We start from the raw sequence: 18,764 nt of genomic DNA, 5'->3' as shown, positions 1-18,764 counted from the left end.
CATTTCCAGCCCCTAAAAGGGATCTCTTATCCTTTGCATATCAGTACTCCCTAAAGGAACCACTGTTCCAGCTTCTCTTGCTACAAATTGACCATGAGTCTTCTTGAAATTCATATTTAACAAATCACATTATATGGAATCTTTTGTATCCGGCTTATGTTGTTTAATATCGGTAAGTTAAAGCTATTGTTTTTGTTCTTGTATGTTGCGATAGTGTATTTTTTTCTTCTGTTTACTATTGTGTAATATAAAATTTATGTATACTTCAGTTTACTTATCCATTCTACTATTGATGAATATTTTTGTTTCAATTTTGGGTTATTTAAATAAAGGTATGAACACTCTGGTGTGTCTTTTGGTAAGCAAATATGTTCACTTCTCTTGGGTATGTATCTAGGATTGGAATTGCTTTAACAAATACTGCCAATTTCCCACTGTTTTACCATCCTACATGGCCACCAGTAATGTGGCAGAGTTCTAGAACTTTGACAACACTTGGTGTTATCAGTCTTTTTAATTTTAGTCATTCTAGTGGGCGGTTTTAATGTGTGTTTCCTTCATGAGTAATGATGTTGAGCTCCTTGTTCATGATCATTAGCTATTTAGATGTGCTCTTTTTAAGGGGGATTTCAAGTTTTCTCTCAATTTTTTATTAGATTTTTATATTTATTGATTGCTTAAATTCACAATACTTGGGGATGTTCTGGTTACCCTTTTTAAAATTACTTTCAGTTCAGTTTAAGACCTATTTAGTCAAAGATCATTTATGTTGTAAGTACTTTGATAATATTTACTATATAGCCCAGCATATGACCTGTATTATTAAATGGTCTACACACACTTCAGAAGAACGCATAGTCTGTGGTTATTGATGATAATGTTCTGAAAAGCAATTAAATTGGTATAAGAGCTTTGTTGAAATCGTCTCTATCTGTAATGATTTGTGTCTGCTTCTATCATTTATTAGGGAGGTTTATTAAAATATCCAACAATGGCTGTGGATTTGTCTGCTTCTCTTTTTATTTCTGTCAAATTTTATTTTTTGCACTTTGAAGAATTATTATGAGCACAAATTTATGAATTTTTAGTCCTTTATAATTTAATGTTTTGCCAAAATGAAACATCTCTCTATATTTTTAATAATTATTCTTCCCTTGGAGTCTTTTGTGTCTGATGTGAATAAAGCTGCAATAGCTTTCTTTTGATTAGGATGTTTCTTTTTTTTTTTTTTTAAAGATTTTATTTATATATTTGACAGAGAGAGAGATCACAAGCAGGCAGGGAGGCAGGCAGAGAGAGGAGGAAGCAGGCTCTCTGCAGAGCAGAGAGCCCGATGTGGGGCTCAATCCCAGGATGCTGGGATCATGACTTGAGCCGAAGGCAGAGGCTTTAACCCACTGAGCCACCCAGGTGCCCCAGGCTATTTCTCTTGCTTAACTTTCTACCTGTGTCTTTGTGTTTATAGCGAGTCTGTTATAAAAAGTGTAAAGGTAGATTTGCATTTTTCTTGCCAATCTGACAATATTTTAATACTATTTATTTATATTTAAATAGGGATACTTGGGTGTAAGTCTGTCCTCATGCTATTTATTTTCTTTTGTCTCATCTATCCTTTGCCACCCTTTTAAAAAGGTGGGGAGTACATCCTAAATGTATTAGTGCTTTTTCTCTCTCAGGGCCATAAAATAATTTCCACTTACTCATCTTCTGCTTTTTGTGTTTTTATCAATTATTATTCTCTACCCCTAACCTAACCCTCACAAGACATATTGTTTTTGCTTGTGGCATTTCTGTAGTGCCTCAACTTAGCAAAGTTGAAAATACAATTTCTAAGATTCTATTCCATCTACAGAGTTTTCCCACAAGAGAATCTTGTGCGGTATTGAAGACAGATGTGAGGCAGCCGCCATTATACTGAGGGCTGTTCAGGGATCTCAACACCGCTGAAGCATGCACACCTTGTTGCTGATCTATTGGGTCATGTTGAAATTGAGAGTCGAAATAGAGAAATATTTATCTGAGGGGTTTAGAATTTAGTAACTACTTAGCAGTAGAAAATTTAAAGAATTACTTTAAAGAATTTAAAGAATTTAAGTTTTTACACATGTTGTAACAATTCCACAACAAGAAGAAAAGAATCACCTACAGGCTGTATGTAGTCTCAGTATTTTATTCAGGTAAGCTGTAAATATTTCTAAAATATATATGAGCTTCAGTGTATACAAATACGGGTGTGTTTTGCATCCTGACACTATATAGACTATATGGAAACTGGTTTAAAAAAATGAGTAATATTTTCCATTACTGAAAACATCATTTCTATTTGATGTATGTTCCTATAAAATTAGGCCCTGTTGAATATATTGTAGGCCATTCCAGCTCTGTTGTCAAGCTAAATTTCCTATATAGTGTAGAAGAAAGGGGTGCCTTGGTGGCTCAGTGGGTTAAGCCTCTACCTTCGGCTCAGGTCATGATCTCAGGGTCCTGGGATTGAGCCCCACATCAGGCTCTCTGCTTGGCAGGGAGCCTGCTTCCTCCTTTCTCTCTGCCTGCCTCTCTGCCCACTTGTGATCTCTCTTTCTCTCTGTCAAATAAATAAATAAAATGTTTTTAAAAAAGTAGAAGTAACATGAAAATCCATTTCTGATTTAATATTTCTTTAAGTAGGAATGTATCTCCTCACTTCTGTAATTATCTAACATAGTATATATTTGTTGTCTTTAGAGTTTAATTTCCATTGGAATGTAAGCTTCCTGAGAATCCATTTGTTTACTGATGGATACGCCAGTGCTTAGAATAATGTCTCCTGCTTAGCAAGTGTTTAGTATGTGTTTTGCTCTTTGAATGAGCTAATAAAGCTCTATTAAAGATAACCTTTTAAATTTGAAGGTGCTTAGGAGATTTTACTAATAAAAATTGTTCTGGGACCTAAGTTGATTGTGCAACAACCATTTTAAGTTTGACAGTTGCTACACTAAGTGAAAAGGGTTCTAAAGGAGTCTTACCTCTCAAAAGTACCAGAACAACTTGCGTGCCTCCACTCAACCATGAGAAAGCTGGATATACCAATCCTATAATTTTCCTAGAAAGGGGGCTAAGTGGTGGTACCTGGCAACTATACTAATGGTGACCCTACTGCATATATTCTTTGAGGGCTTAATATTTAATTATCATATCAATTTTGTAATAAACCTTTTCCAATACCATTTTTTTATGGTAGCATAGTATCTTACATCTGTCATGGTTTATTGAACCAATCCTTTCTTTAGTTTGTTTCACAATTTTCATGTTGTAAATAATGCTGAAACAAATGTCTTAATGCATAAATCTCTGCTTATAGTTCACATTTGTCATCAAGAACAAATTAGGAATTTCCTTGTGAAAGAACTGTTGGATCATATTTTTATGATTTTAAATTCTTTAGTACTGTCTATTTCTACCTTTAATTTGGTTGATTTATTTCTGTCATAGCATTGTCAGGGAAGATGATGGGTTAGTTTTTTAATTTTATCTGAAACTCCTTGCAAGTGAATTCTATCAATCTTGTATATCTAAAAATAGTTGGGAGTGTAAAACTCCAAGTCTTGTTAAAGAATAGACAATAATCTTCTAAATAGATGATCATTATTATCTTTCTAAAATGTGTTATTCACATCTTTAAATGGAAAATAAAGGGCATACACTTATATCCCCTTAATGACTCAAGCCATTATTACAAAAATCAATTAGCGGTCTTGCATTTGGTGTGGTTTAAAGTGTTATCTTCTTTGGAAATAACCAATACTTTGAGAGCACCGTTCTTCTACATTAGCAGCTGTGTAATACTGGATAAGCTTAACCTTTTTCGAATTTCATGTTTTTGTTTCCTGTAAAATGAAAACAATATGTACCACAAGAAGCTGATATGTTGTTTAGAAATAATACATATGAAATGGTCTCAGTCATGGCAGACTCACTGCAGAGGATAGTAAATGACCACTAGGAACAGGGTGGTGTTGTGCTTGAACACTATAATGTATGGGACTGCTTTTCACTGCAATAAATGTTTCCTTTGCATGTGTGGCACGTGTATGTGTGCAAATGTATATGTATGTGTGTATTTATTTTATGTGTTTTACATGTGTCTGTATTTTTCTAATGTGTGTATGTACATACCTATGTGTATATACATGTATTTTTCCCCTCCACATCTGCTGTTGGTGATAATCTGTCCTGGCTGTCAGCATACCGCCTAAGCACTTTCTCCCAGTCTAATTCATTATATTCAACTTCAAGTTTGGAAACCAGAGCCTCCTTAGCAGTACTGTGTTTAGAAAAGGAATAAAAAGACCTTAACTGAAGTGGTGAAGGTAAGTAATCTGAGTAAAGTTATTAAGCTCTGATGCTTTTGTTTTCTTACCCTAGTTATTAACAATCATTGTTACTTCACTTCTTATGTCACTGGTGGAATTGTGAATAAGTGGGTTTTTGAGATATTTAGGTTTCAAATAAGTGATACTAAGCTATAAATATTATTCACCTAAGAATTTGTTCATCTTTTTATTAAATATTTTATTTATTTATTTGACACAGAGAGAGAGATCACAAGCAGGCAGAGAGGCAGACAGAGAGAAGGGGAAGCAGGCTCCCTGCTGAGCAGAGAGCCTGATGATGTGGGGCTCGATCCCACAACCCTAAGATCATGAGCCGAAGGCAGAGGCTTAACCCACAGAGCCACCCAGGCACCCCAATAATTTGTTCATCTTAACTGGGTGTTTATTCTTCAGCTCCTGGAACACCAGTTTCCTACTCCAAGTCCCATGTGTCTAATTTGTGTTAACCCTTAATAAATTAAGTATAAGAATTGACTCAGCAGTCTGCTAAAGATTTCAGAACAGTGTTTCTGGAATAATCTAACTCTTCATTTATTGCCTTATTGTGTCCTTAAAGTTTTACACCAGATAGTGAGCATTTTTAGTTAAAACAGAGATTTATACTCAACTTTCCCCTACTCTTAAATTAAGACTAACTCATTAAGAAACAATGAAATAATAAGAACAGCAAAAGGAGACAAATTCAAACTGGTACTCCTCCCCTATTTTTGAGGTCCTTTGAGGTCTTTCTCCAGAGTAGTGTTAAGTTGGGCCTTGCCTTCATGACCAAGACTGGAAGCATGAGCCATTTATATCCCAGCACTAGGGAAACAGGACCAAATGGATAACTTGTGGGGTCCAGTGAAAGATGCAAGGGAGGGGTCCCTTGTTCAAATGACAATCAGGCATGGTTGTTTGTAAAGCTGACTTGTGGGGGAAGATTGTCCTTTATTTATCTTTATGTGTCTGCGGCTTCCTTGACTCTTACTTAATTCTCATAGTAACTCTGCCGGGCAAATGTTGTCATCACATTTTTACCTGTGGAAAATAGTGTCAGGATGTTTGTCAGGGTCCAGGAAGTTTCTTGGTCTTGGGTCACAGCTTTTCCTACCATTTCCCCTTTCCCCATATCAGCATCTGCTTAGCTGCTCTGGCATTACACATGCATGCATCTCTTAGGGAATGCACTGCACTGCTGGGATCCAGGCTCAGATAACACTATAAAGGTCTTTCCAACTCTGGGTGTAGGTGATTCTCAAACACAGAATTGAAAAGGAGGTACCTCAGGATCTGTGGTATTTGGATACTTTTCTGTGACTAGGCCACATATCTAATTAATTAGCAAAGATCTACTTCGTAATTCACATCTGAAACCCATTAGCTACCCAGGCTTTGTGTCTGTAAAAATGTCACACCTATTCACTCTTTTCTAAATGGCCCCTGGAATTTCTTATTTATCTCTTGTCTCTAAAAGCAAACACTACCAAAATAAAACAAAAATGTCTCAAAGACTCCTAGAACCCTCTTAATGAGTAAAGAAAACAATTTACTTTAGAAATTATCTAGAAAGTGATATGAAGCAACATCATTTTCTCCTCTTTGGATAGATATAATTGCTTGATTTTATATAATTATAAAGAATGCCCCTGTGATATCTATTTTTAAGGGGACTAAACACTTAATTTTATAAAAATTAAGTTTTAAGTGAAAATAATTTAAAATTGTGAATAAAGGAAGAATGTTACTATTTGATCCTTTTTCTATTTCTGGCACATAAATATAATGGAACCAGTAAGCTGCTCATATGATATTAAAAAAAAAAAAAAAAAAGCTGAAGCACTCATAGTAAGTTACTCGGTAAGAGAACAAAAAATTTACAGAATAGCATAAATGTTTACAAAAGGAAATCACAAGATTCACTTTCACAACATCTGTGTATCCCAGTAAGCAACACTTTAAGCATTTTGATACCATTTTGAAAGATTATCTGGTTGAAAAATGAGATAGTTATAGTTAAAGCTAAACCTAAAGGTTTTCTCACACAGGACACCATGAATAAGATTAAGTACAATAAGTTAAGCGTTGGATATTTTTATCTGCTGGAAATCTGCTTTATTCAGGTTTGACGAAAATTCTGATGTGCTTTTTTAATTTAATTTATTTTTTTTCAGTGTTCCAAAATTCATTGTTTATGTACCACACCCAGTGCTCCATGTAATACGTGCCCTCCTTAATAACCACCACCAGGCTCATCCAACCCCTTAACCCCCTCCCCTCTCCCTCCCCTTCAAAACCCCTGATGTGCTTTTAAGCTGAGTTTTAGTTTACATATTCCTTTGGAGAAGATATCTTCTTAAATGCTTCTGGACAGCAAATACTCTTAGAGCTGGTGGAAAAAATAGTTAAGTATATGGGATAAACTTTCACAAAGAACATATTAGGAGGTGCTCACCCTGATTTTCACAAAAGACTGAATGAGTCAAGCCAGATTGTGGAGAAGAAACACGTTTCTAGGTATGAGTGGGTTGTTTTAGGAATTAGTGTTTGTTTGTTTGTTTGTTTTTTCAGTTTTTCTTTTCAATTCTTGTCGATGTGATTCTAGGTTCAGTTGTGAGGTAAGTGGAGGTAAAGGTAACAATCTAGTAAACACCAGGATATTAAGAGATTACTTACTGGCATACCTTAAATTGAGTCATTTACTCCATAAATACTTTTTGAGAACCCAAGTTTACCAGACATTTGAGGAGGAGCTGGACATGTAGGAGTGAACAAGGCAGAGAAAGTTACCACTTGTCTGGGTGTTAAGTTTCAGTAGAATGAAACAGAACATGAAGTGTCCAAGCTTATTTTATATGGCGATGATTTCCATGAAGATAAGCAGGATGACCTAGGTTAGTGACACTGCGCATGTGTATGTGTGTGTAAGTACATTTGAGAAGGTGACAATTGAACTGAGACTTGAAAGATGAGAATGAGACATTTTTGCAGAGAATTAGGAAATCCTTTATTATCTCTACTTACCTGGCTAATCAGTTGCCTTATATTCAAAAACATTTAGGACCTCCCAGATTGGATGTTTCCTCAATGTTCTCATGGGACCATTTGAGTTTAAAATAAATAATAATCTAACTTCAGAGAACCTTTCTTTAAATTATGTAAGTGGATGGAGGCACTGCCTTAAGCCACATTAAAAAAAAAAAGTTCTTCATCGGTCATCCATCCCCATCTCAGTTTGCAGTGGGAGAAATGGGATCTGGGATAGATGGTTTTAATACCATCTATGCCGAGGTTGCAAACCCTAACCATGATTCTCTTTAATCAACCTTTGTCCCACAAACTTTGAGGGGAGGTCAAAAGGAAAAACGAAGACAAAGAAAACCAATCCTCTACCAATCAGTAAGCACTTGTGTACAGAGTTCCTCCTCTGTGCTAGGCTCAGTACCTGGGCTTTAGAAGGAAAGTCTTATGGGGCTTCCAGACCAGCAAAATTTATCTCTGGAGGTAGCTAGGAATCTTCATGGACTTAAATCCATTGGAAATAAGTGAGTGTGGGCATAGAGAAACTATGAAATTAGTGCTTTTCAAAGGTCTTTCCTCCCACTCCCCTGCCTCCCTCTAAAAATCCGAGCTACTTTTCTTTGAATTTCATTTCCTTAGGCATTGATCTTAATCAGTGGTACAGTGGGCTCCTGCTAGCATTTAACCACTGCATGTTCAGGAATTTTATAAGGAGTTTTACATGTTGATAGCTTGAAATTGGCAATGGTGGGATTATCTACACCATGGCAATTCATAGATGGTGCACATTAGGTTTACTTTTCTGAGAGCCCATTAGGTTTTTACTAGTACATCCCTGGACTCTCAGGATCAGGAAGGATTTCTCCTTTTTCTTCTCTTCAGCACCAGTTAATACTTAACCATTGTATGGAGTAGCACAAACATGCAGTAACTAGGAAGTGATTCCTTCCTGGTGTCAGAGATCAGTTTGGACAAAGAGATGAGTTAGGGGAAGAGGCAGAAAGATACTTCCTGCTCTGCACTGAGCTTCCAGATTCTCCAAAACCTCCCAAGAAAAGGTAGGTCCCTGAGAATTTTAGAGTAATTGGCCCTCCTGGGCCATCCTCTGGCTGATTTCCCAGGCCATGAAGCATGAGGCTTCATGCTCAGAGGCCCCATTGGCATCTGGGGGAATCAAGTTAGCAGACAGGTGCTGAATGTAGGGTGGAAGCCCATGGGGCATGTCACTGTTCCACTAATGCCATTTTCTCAGCTCAGAACTGTTCTCGTGCTTTTTCACTTACCAGGTGTTTTGCACAATTAATTCTTTGTTGCCTTAGTTTGGTGTGAGGTTTTTAAAGATTGTGCTATCTGATAGATGACTTCACTACCTTAATTCTGTAAGAATTTTTACCTATAGTCACATTTTTAAAAAAAGATTTATTTTAGAGAGAGAGAGTATGTGTGTATGTGCACATGGCAGGGAGGGGAGAGAGATTCTTAAGCAGACTCCATGCTAGCACTGAGGCCCATGCAGGGCTCAATCTCATGACCCTGAGATCATGATCTGAGCCAAAACCAAGAGACGGAAGCTAACCAATTGTGCTACCCAGACTACCCAGTATAGCCACATTTTAATCCCTCTCTTAGAGTTCTGTCTTAAATGACATTTTGTACCCTTTGTTTCCTCATCCTGTTTGTCATAATAATTCCTACCTTTAACATCAAGTCTATTAATATATTTTACAATCTAATGACTGACTTGTGCTTTCTTTTCTGTGCCTTTATAGTTGGATTGCTTTGTAATTTAGAGGGGGGACAGATGATGTTCCCACAGTTAGCATTTTTTCTAAGATGTGACTTTGGGGAAGTAATTGAATCCTACTCTCTATGGAATGGGCATCAACATTTCTTTCCCATAAAGTTCTTGAGAAAACTGTGTAAATAAGTGAGACCACATGAGATGTTTTATGCTTCCTAATGAATAGACTGCACATGTGGAAATACAGGAATGCTATTTGAGATTCAGGTAATCTGAATTACCTCCTATATAGTTCCTTTCTCACTTAGGTCTTCCAGTCCATCTTGCTGCCTTTCTTGACCATACCTATGTGAGGACATTTTCTGCTCCTGTACTAGGCGAGATTTCTGTTCTGCCACTTAATGTTGCTTTTGATATTGATCTTTTTGTATCTATTGACCTTGTTACAGTATTCTTTGGAAATTATTATGTAATAATGAAACTTAATTCACCCCCCTTGAAATGCTCTGCTTAGAATGAGACATTATTGGTTTCTAATGTATCTCTCTGTGTTCATCTCTGGGGACCCTCCTCTCACTACTTTTCACTCCCAAACCAACATGCTTTCAATAGATCATTGTCAAGGCTCACACCAACTAAGTTTTGCATGGATCTGGATTTCCCTGCTGCATTAGCTTGTGATATCATCTGTTTCATTGCTTTCACAAGAGAAACATGGAATGAGCTCTTTTTGATGCGTTGCCAATTATATTAAAGAGGGAGGAAAAAAAATAAAAGAAATCAAAGAACAAAATGGACCTAGCAGAACCTAGGGAAACTGTTGATGTGCTCGCACAAGCTTTGTGGTTTGTTGACTAGTTTCAACAGAAATTTCAAGCTGCTCTCTGAGTGTTTATGTCATTGTTTTCTAGACTTAACATGACCTATTTGGTTGCTCTTGACTCTTACTACCTTGTGGATGACTTCTCTTGCCCTTACTTCCCCAGGTTTTGCTCAGCATGGAAAATGAATGACTTTAACAGCCATGAATCATGCTAGGAGGAGCCAATCCCAGTTCCTTTGGTTTCAAATGCTCCAATTCCAGGAGCATTCTAGCTACGACCTTCCCTTCCCTCTCCCCTCCTTACTGGGCCATGAGATGCTCAAACCATGAGGTAGAAGATTTCCTTTGTCTTCCTTCTTTAAGATTTTCATTTCCCTCATTTGAGGAATTTCAGGGGGACCGACTATCCAGATTGGCTGGAGACTTTCTTGGATTTAACACTGAAGCTCCCATATGCTGGCAAACTGTTCAGTGATGGGCACACTGAAATAGTTGATCACCTACTTTTGGTTAATCAGCTGAGGGACATGAAATGAATGCTAACATCACATAGTGCTGTCTTAAGTCTTTTATTGAACTCAGGCCTATGTCTCTTACCAGGTGGATGGACCACAGCCCATCAGCCACATTGAGCCTAGGGCCTGTTTTTGTGTAGTCCATGATTTAAGAATGTTTTTTACATTATCACAGAGTTGTTAAAAAAAAAAAAAAAAGGTGACTGTAGGACAGAGACCACATGGCCTACAGAGTTAAAGACATTCATTCTCTGGCCCTTTGTAGAAAAATTTTGTTGACCCATGGATTAAACCTTTCTTCCTTTGACATACAACAGAGCTTGGGATGCTGGGCCACAGTCCATTTTGCTAATGAAATGCAGGGAGAAAATAGTGATCTTTAATTATTGAAAGCAAATCCTAGAAATGACTCTATTATCATTCCTTTAATTGTTAATAATTTTTATCCTGGAGAAAGCAAGCAGAGTGTATGGACCATAAATGACACTGAGTTGTGTTTTAAAAAAAGGTGCTTTAAATTCAAACAATAGTGATTGTAGTCTTTTTGCATGAAGTGGCTAATGGTTGCAGATGATTTCCCTGTATGTATCTGCTATAAATGATTCATTTAAACCAATAAACCTTTCTTGGTCCAGGGATAGCATATGTCCTTAGTGGGCCTAATAAGATTGAAGGAAAGGATTTATAGTCTATGGACATTAACAAAAAGTTGAATGTGTACCCAGACACTGGGCCTCTGTGCAAATAAAAAATTTTTTGATAATTCCAGGGATTTTCTACACTTTGTGAAATTGGCTTTTTGTGTGTTGTTTTGGTTTTGGTTTTAGTTAAGACCAAGGAAGGAAAATGAAATCTTAGGAGCTGAACCCTCTTAAGTTGACTTTCTGTTGCATCTTGTGTCAGGCACATGCAGTTTGACTTACGTTCTTAAATTCACAATAATTCTTTCTAGATCAGATCATCTTTTTATTCTTTACATTGTATAAATGTAACTTAAAGCCCTGCCTTATGTAACTTTCTCTCTGTTACTATAACAAGAGTACATACAAATTGTCAGAACAATTAGAAACAAGGTTATTTGGCTGTGATACTTGTTTTACTTTATATTCTTCCTTATAGAATATTTTAAAAATCCTATGTAAATCTCAAATGTTCCCATTTGTTTAATTCTGAAGCTAATAACATGTGTTCTACTCCAGTAAGAATTCTGTTTTGCGTAACAGAATTGTGAAGGTTGATTTTATTTATTGCTTTCTGAGATAGAGCCTATTTCCTTTTCCTTTCGAATGTCTTTTGCTGCTCAAATGTGGCCTTATTTTTGGCAATTGACAGTCACCAGGCTTTCCCTGGCTGAGCTCTTTTCAACTTTGTCATATTGTCTAGCTAAAAATTCTAAAATTTTTTAGAATTGAAAATGTATAGGAAACTGGTTTAATACAGAATCTGTTGAGCAGCAGTCAACTGATTCCTAGTGAATTCATAAATGGGCTTTAAGGATTGTTTTGAAAATGTATGCATTGAATATGTGTGCATTCACTATGTGCATTTCAAGGAAAAAGCGTCTAAGCTTTGAGGATGTTCTCAAAGAGAGCCTTGCTAAATAACGATACAAAATGATTCTAAGCATTATTCTACAAATGGATCAAATGAGGCATCGGTGGTTATAGGACTGAACATGATCACCTACCTAATTAGAAATCCTGGACAAAAATGCAGGACATCTGGCTTCCAGTCCAAGGTTCTTGCCACTTCAGGGAAATGTGTGTGTATGTATGTATGTGTGTAGAGAATGGTAAATCAGTTCTTCCTCCAACTTAATGTGGATCTTTGTGTAGGGTAGGCTTTCTAGAAATGATTGATTCTTCACATGTGGCTTGGGAAACCTGCCTTGTTCTTCCATATGCCCAACTCTAATATGTGATAGAGTTGGGCTCATTATTATAATGAATACATTAACAGATGATGTCATCTGTTTAAATATTTAAATTTAAATGTACAAAATTTAAAATTTAGTTTAAAAATTAACTATCATTTAAGTTGCCATCTGTAGATAAGTTGAAACCTGTGCCAGTCTAATTAGCAATCAGGAATATGGTAATTGCTTTTGGCATGTGAATGTGGAAAACTTCTGGAGTAAAATAATGCCAAGTTGTGCATTTGAGTATTTTTCTTCAAGCTTGACAGTGTTAATATTCTAATAATATATTACTTGGCATTCTGCTTGAAGCTTTAAAAAAGTTTTTATTTTTTAACAAATGAATATTATCTATCATTTACCTATCTCCTTAAGTCTAGAGCAGAGTTTCTTAATCTGGGCACTCAACATTTTGGAACAGATAATTCTTCATTGTGGGTACCACCCTATACATACAGGATGTTTAGCAGCAGTTCTTGCCAATACCCACTAGATGCTAGCATCGTCCCTTCCCATGATCATGACAACTAAAATGGCCTTAGACATTGCTCCAGAATGAGAAGCCAGGTATATTCTGTAAACTGTTTTAGACATAATGCTTCTGGGAAAATGATTTTCTAAAGTTAACAGAATAAAAATGTGAGGTCTCATGCTCAGTTCATTTACAGAACCACTTCAGATACCAAGTTTTTATATTCTTTGAATATATATTTCTTATTTGAAGGTGCAATATTTATAGTTTATTGTTTTACTATAAAGGTTCAACTTTTGCATGGTGTATATTTTTCTTCCCTATGCATTTTCACAACTAAAATTCTTTCCACACAGGAAGAATGAGTTTTTTTGTTTTGTTTTGTTTTGTTTTTTAAGATTAGTAGAATAATCATTATTGTGAACCATTGCACAGTTGCATAGAGCAAGTCTTCAATGAAGTAGCAGCTGCTTGTGGTTGGGGAGATGGTCACTGTCCTCAGCTATAAGAAATGGCCACCCCCATGGGAACACATAAATATTTACCTGGGTAAGGCCCCTGGCCTTTGCAGATACTTTCCTATATGCCAGGTTGCCAGGAAACAAGGAGGTAGGGAACAGCCCCAGGAGTAAATAAGCATTTTGTTACACTGATAGGCAATCTAGGAAAATAACCTCCACTCTACTACCCATCCTCTTCCAAACATACATTTCTATTTAGCCTATAGGCACTGGGCTTTCAAGTGTATTTTCAGAAAACTGTTTTATAAGAAAGTAGAGGAATGTCTTTATTTCCTTTATATTCATGATACAAATTACACAGCAGATATATGGAGAATCCTTTTTCACTTTTCCCCAAGATCCCTTTTTTTTTTTCCTGGCCAGGCTGTGGAGATTTCCCAAATTCCCTTCCAGATTTAGTGCTGATATTATGGTCCTTAATCTGATAGTGACTTCTCAAGAAGCAATTCTCAGCTGTTTGCTGTAAAAAAAGAAAAAAAAACCCTCTTTGGAAAGCAGTTTCATCTTTCTTTGTGTCACCTTGTTTGAGGAGCAATGAAATCCAATTATCCTTTACAATGATTTGTGAAGTAGCAAATGGAGTTGACATCTGTTCAGCAAATTCTGAAGACAGTCCATTTTTATTTTTCCCTCCATGGAACTAAAGTCATCACAGATTTTGTCCTTTGGCTTTCCTTCAGTCCCTTGTTGTAGCCTTGTGATTGTCTAAGCAAGGTTGATTTTAAAAACCAAAAGGAGAGGGATAGGGGAGAAGAACAGAAATAGCTTGTCATTACGCGGTGGGAGGAGTAGTGTTTTGCCCTAAGCATTTCATTGAGAAATCAGGATAATTAAACAACCAGTGGTTTTGTGGCAATTTATTCACTTATTAATTTAACTATGTGTATTTATTGAACCTCTGTAATGTGCCAGGTGTTTTCTGGTAATGGCAGGCAGGGATGTGAATAATACATACACTTTCTCTACTTTCCTGGAGCAACTAGACAATAAAGAACTAAATATATGGGCAAGGTAATTACTGATAGTAAAAACTCCACAAAGCAAGCAGGAGAGACTACTATGATCAAGAGAGTAACAAGTGATGTTCCTTCAGGGACATGGAAGCCAACATTGAAATTTCTGGATAGAAGGAAGGCAGTCTGTAGAGGCTTGGGTAGGGACAAGGGACAAGAATATGTAACTCCAAATTTGTCACGTTGGCATAAGGATTATTTTGAGCTCAGGGTCTGTTTGGGACCCCTGGCGCCAGGTGCCCTTGCACTTGTGCCCACCAGCTACATAAATATAACGGAGTCAAGGCAACCAATGTGCAAACTAGTCATATGTGCTTTCAGAAAAGAGTGGAGGGGAGCACTGAATAAGACAATTTTACAACAGTAGCTCTGAAAGAAAGGGTTTCCCCTCTCTACTACTGGATGAGAGCAAGGGCCTGCATTAAGAAAGATGAAAAGGCTAGAACATTCTAGCTACTCTCAGTTAACTTGCTGGGTGACTTTCTAGGACAGGGTCCTACACCGAGGAGAAACTTCCCTTGAGTGGAATCAAAACCAAGCCAGCATAGGGCCAACAGAGATGAAGGCGGGAGATGATTGAGAAAATGAGGAGGGAGAGGAACAGAGCCAGAATATCTCCCCAAAAATCACTAAATTTTTTAACACTACACACGTAAAACAGAAGAGAAAGGTCTGTGAAGTTTGAGAAGGTTTTCTGATTCCTGTCTCTTTCTAAAAGTTCTGAAACATTAATTTCAAATAAAAATATCTGCAGTGATAGAGCTTCGTTGTCACTCAAAGTCTAAGGGAATTTGGAGAAAATCCAGGTGGCGGTAAAGCGGCAGATAATATAGGAGAATTTAAAAATATATAGTGGTCAAAAGAATAGACAGACCAAATGGTTAAATAAATTCTAATACATGAAAAAGAAAAGATTGATTGATGTAGTCACCATGGCTGCTAGTCAGTGGTGGTTGGGAAGAGCTGCCCTAGGTGGTGACTTGTAACCACTGCACATCCTTGCATACTGTCTAGTTAGCTGTAAATGCTGTTTTTAAGGAGAACCTGTGAGGGGGTTTGTACAGCATTTGCATTCACGTTTCATTGAATTTCAGCAATTTCCTTTGACATTTTAAAAATTTTAATTTCAGTGTAGTTAACATACAGTATTACATTAGTTTCAGGTGTACAATTTAGTGATCCAATATTTCCATGGAGTACTCAGTGCTCATTAAGGCAAGTGTCTTCTTAAACCCCTTCACCTATTTCATGGATGCTCCCCAGCCCCCTCCCCTCTGGTAAACATCAGTCTGTTCTTTATAGTCAAGTCTGCTTTTCAATCTCTGGTTTTTTTTTTTTTTTTCCCTTCACTCCTTTGTTTCATTTCTTAAATTCTACAGGTTAGTGAAATCAAATGTCTTTGTCTCCCTCCGACTTATTTTGCTTAGCGTTATTCTCTCTCGCTCCATCCATGTTGTGGCAAATGGCAGGAAGCCATTCTTTTTTTTATTGGTGAATATTATTCCATGGTGTATATACACCACTTCTTTTTATTTTTTTAAGATCATGAGATTTTAAGTTTAATTTTTTTTGTTTTATTTTTTAATTTTTGTTTTGTTTTTGTGTTCCAAAACTTCTTTATGCATCCATCTATTAATAGATACTTGGGCTGCTTCCATGTTTTGACTATTGTAAATAACGCTGACATAAACATTAGAGTGCATATATTGCTTCAAATTAGTGTTTTTGTATTCTTTGGGTAAATACCCGGTAATACAATTGATGGATCATAGGTTAGTTCTATTCTTAACTTTTGGAGGAACTTCCATATTGTCTTCTAAGGTGGCTGCTTCTCCAGTTTGCATTCCCACCAGTAGTGCATGAGTGTTGCATTTTCTCCACATCTTTATTAACACTTGTTTCTTGTGTTTTTGATTTTAGCTGTTCTGACAGATGTGATATCTCATTGTGGTTTTGATTTGCATTTCTCTGATGATGAGTGAGGTTGAGCATCTTCTCATGTGTCCACTGACTATCTATAGGTCTTTGTTGGAGAAATGTCTGTTCATGTCATCTACCTATTTTTAGTTGGGTTATTTGGGATTTTTTGGTGTTATATCAGTTCTTTATTTATTTTGGATACTAACACTTTATTGATATTCATTTGCAAATATATTCTCGCATTCACTAGATTTCTTTTTTTTTTAGTTCTGTTGGTTGTTTCCTTTGTTGTGCAGAAGCTTCTTATTTTGATGTAGTCCCAATAGTATATTTTTGCTTTTGTTTTCTTGCCTCAGGAAACCTATCTAGAAAGATGTTGCTATGGCCCTATGGCCAATGTCAGAAATTACTGCCTGCGCATACTTCTAGGATTTTTATAGTTTTAGGTCTCACATTTGGGTTTTTAATCCATTTTGAGTTTGTGTATGGTGTAAGAAAATGGTCCAGTTTCATTTTTTTTGCATGCAGCTGACCAGTTTTCCCAATGCAATTTGATGAAGAAACTTTTTTCCTATTAGATATTCTTGCATCCTTTGACGAAGATTAATTGACCATATAATTGTGGGTTTGTTTTGGGGTTTTCTTTTTTTAAAAAAAGATTTACCTATTTATTATTTTAGAAGGGGGAAGGGCAGAGAGAGAGGGAAAGAAAGAATCTCAAGTAGACTTCCACCTGGGAGTGGAGCCTGATGTGGGGCTTGATCTCATGACACTGAGATCATGATCTGATCTGAAATCAAGAGCCCTATGCTTAACCAACTGAGCTACCCAGGTGCCCCTATTTTTGAGTTTTCTTTTTATTCTGTTCTATTGGTCTATATATCTATTTTTGTGCCAGCACCATACTGTTTTGATTACTACAGCTTTGTAATATAACTCAAAGTCTAGAATTATGATACCTCTAGCTTTGCTTTTCCTTTTCAAAATTACTCTGGTTATTTGGGATCTTCAGTGGTTCCATGCAAATTTTGGGATTAATTTCTCTAGCTCTGTGAAAAATTCTGATTGTTTTGATAGAGATTTCATTGAATGTGTAGAGTGCTTTGGGTAATATAGACAACTTAACAATATTTGTTTTTCTAATCCATGAGCATGGAATGAATGTCTTTCCATTTCCTTGTGCCATTTTCAATACTTTATCAGTGTTTTATAGTTTTCAGAGTATAGGTCTATTACCTCTTTGGTTAGGTTTATTCCTAGGAATCTTATTATTTTGGGTTCAGTTGTAAATGGGATTATTTTCTTAACTTCTCTTCCGCTGCATTATTAGTGTGTAGGAAAGCACATTGATTTTGTATCCTGTAACCTTACTGAGTTCCTAGATCACTTCTAGTAGTTTTTGGTGGAGTCTTTAGAGTTTTCTGTATATAGTATCATGTCATCTGCAAATACTGAGTTTTACTTCTTCCTTACCAATGTGGATGCTTTTTATTTATTTATTTTTTATGTCACCTAACTGCTGTGGTTAGGACTTCCAGTACTTCCAGTACTATGATGAATGAAAGTGGTGAGAGTGAACATCCTTGTCTTGTTCCTGACTTTAGGGGGAAAGCTCTGTTTTTTCCCATTGAATATGATATTGGCTACAGGTTTTTCCCTTAAGACCTGTATTATATTGAGGTATGTTCCCATAAACCTACTTCATTGAGGGCTTTTATTATGAATGGGTCTTGTACTTTGTCAAATGCCTATTCTGCATCTACTGAAATGATCATATGGTTTTTATCCTTTCTCTAATTGATGTGATTATTATGTTGATTGATTCATGAATATTAAACCACCCTTGCATCCTGGGAATAAATCTTTTTTGATCACAATGCCAAACTGTGGAAAGAACCAAGATACCCTTCAACGGACGAATGGATAAGGAAGATGTGGTTCATATACACTATGGAATATTATGCCTCCATCAGAAAGGATGAATACCCAACTTTTGTAGCAACATGGTTGGGACTGGAAGAGACAATGAGTGATATTTTTTAATGTAGTGTTGAATCCAGTTTGCTAGTATTTTCTTAAGGATTTTTGCATCTATGTTCATCAGAGATATTGACCTGTGATCCTTTTTTGTAGTGGTGTGTTTTTAGTGGTTTTGGTATCAGGGTAATCTCTGCCCCATAGAATGACTTGGAAGTTTTCCTTCTATTTTGCCTATTATGCCTGGAATAGGCATTACTCTTTTTTAAATGTTTGGTAGAATTCAGCTATGAAACTGTTGGTTGGGAGTTTTTTGATTACTAGTTCAATATCCTTGCTGGTAATTGGTTTGTTCAAATTTTCTATTTCTTTCTGCTTCAGTCATGATAGGTCATAGCTTTCTAGGAATTTATGCATTTCTTCTAGATATACAGTTTGTTGGCATATGGTTTTTCATAATAGTCTCTTACAATTATTTGGAATGTTATGGTGAAGTG

This window comes from Enhydra lutris, unplaced genomic scaffold (assembly GCF_002288905.1).
Source record: "Enhydra lutris kenyoni isolate GAN:26980312 unplaced genomic scaffold, ASM228890v2 scaffoldscaffold20, whole genome shotgun sequence".
In the NCBI taxonomy this organism is placed as follows: domain Eukaryota; kingdom Metazoa; phylum Chordata; class Mammalia; order Carnivora; family Mustelidae; genus Enhydra; species Enhydra lutris.
The sequence above is the reverse complement of the archived record's forward strand: the minus strand, read 5'-3'. Positions refer to the sequence as shown.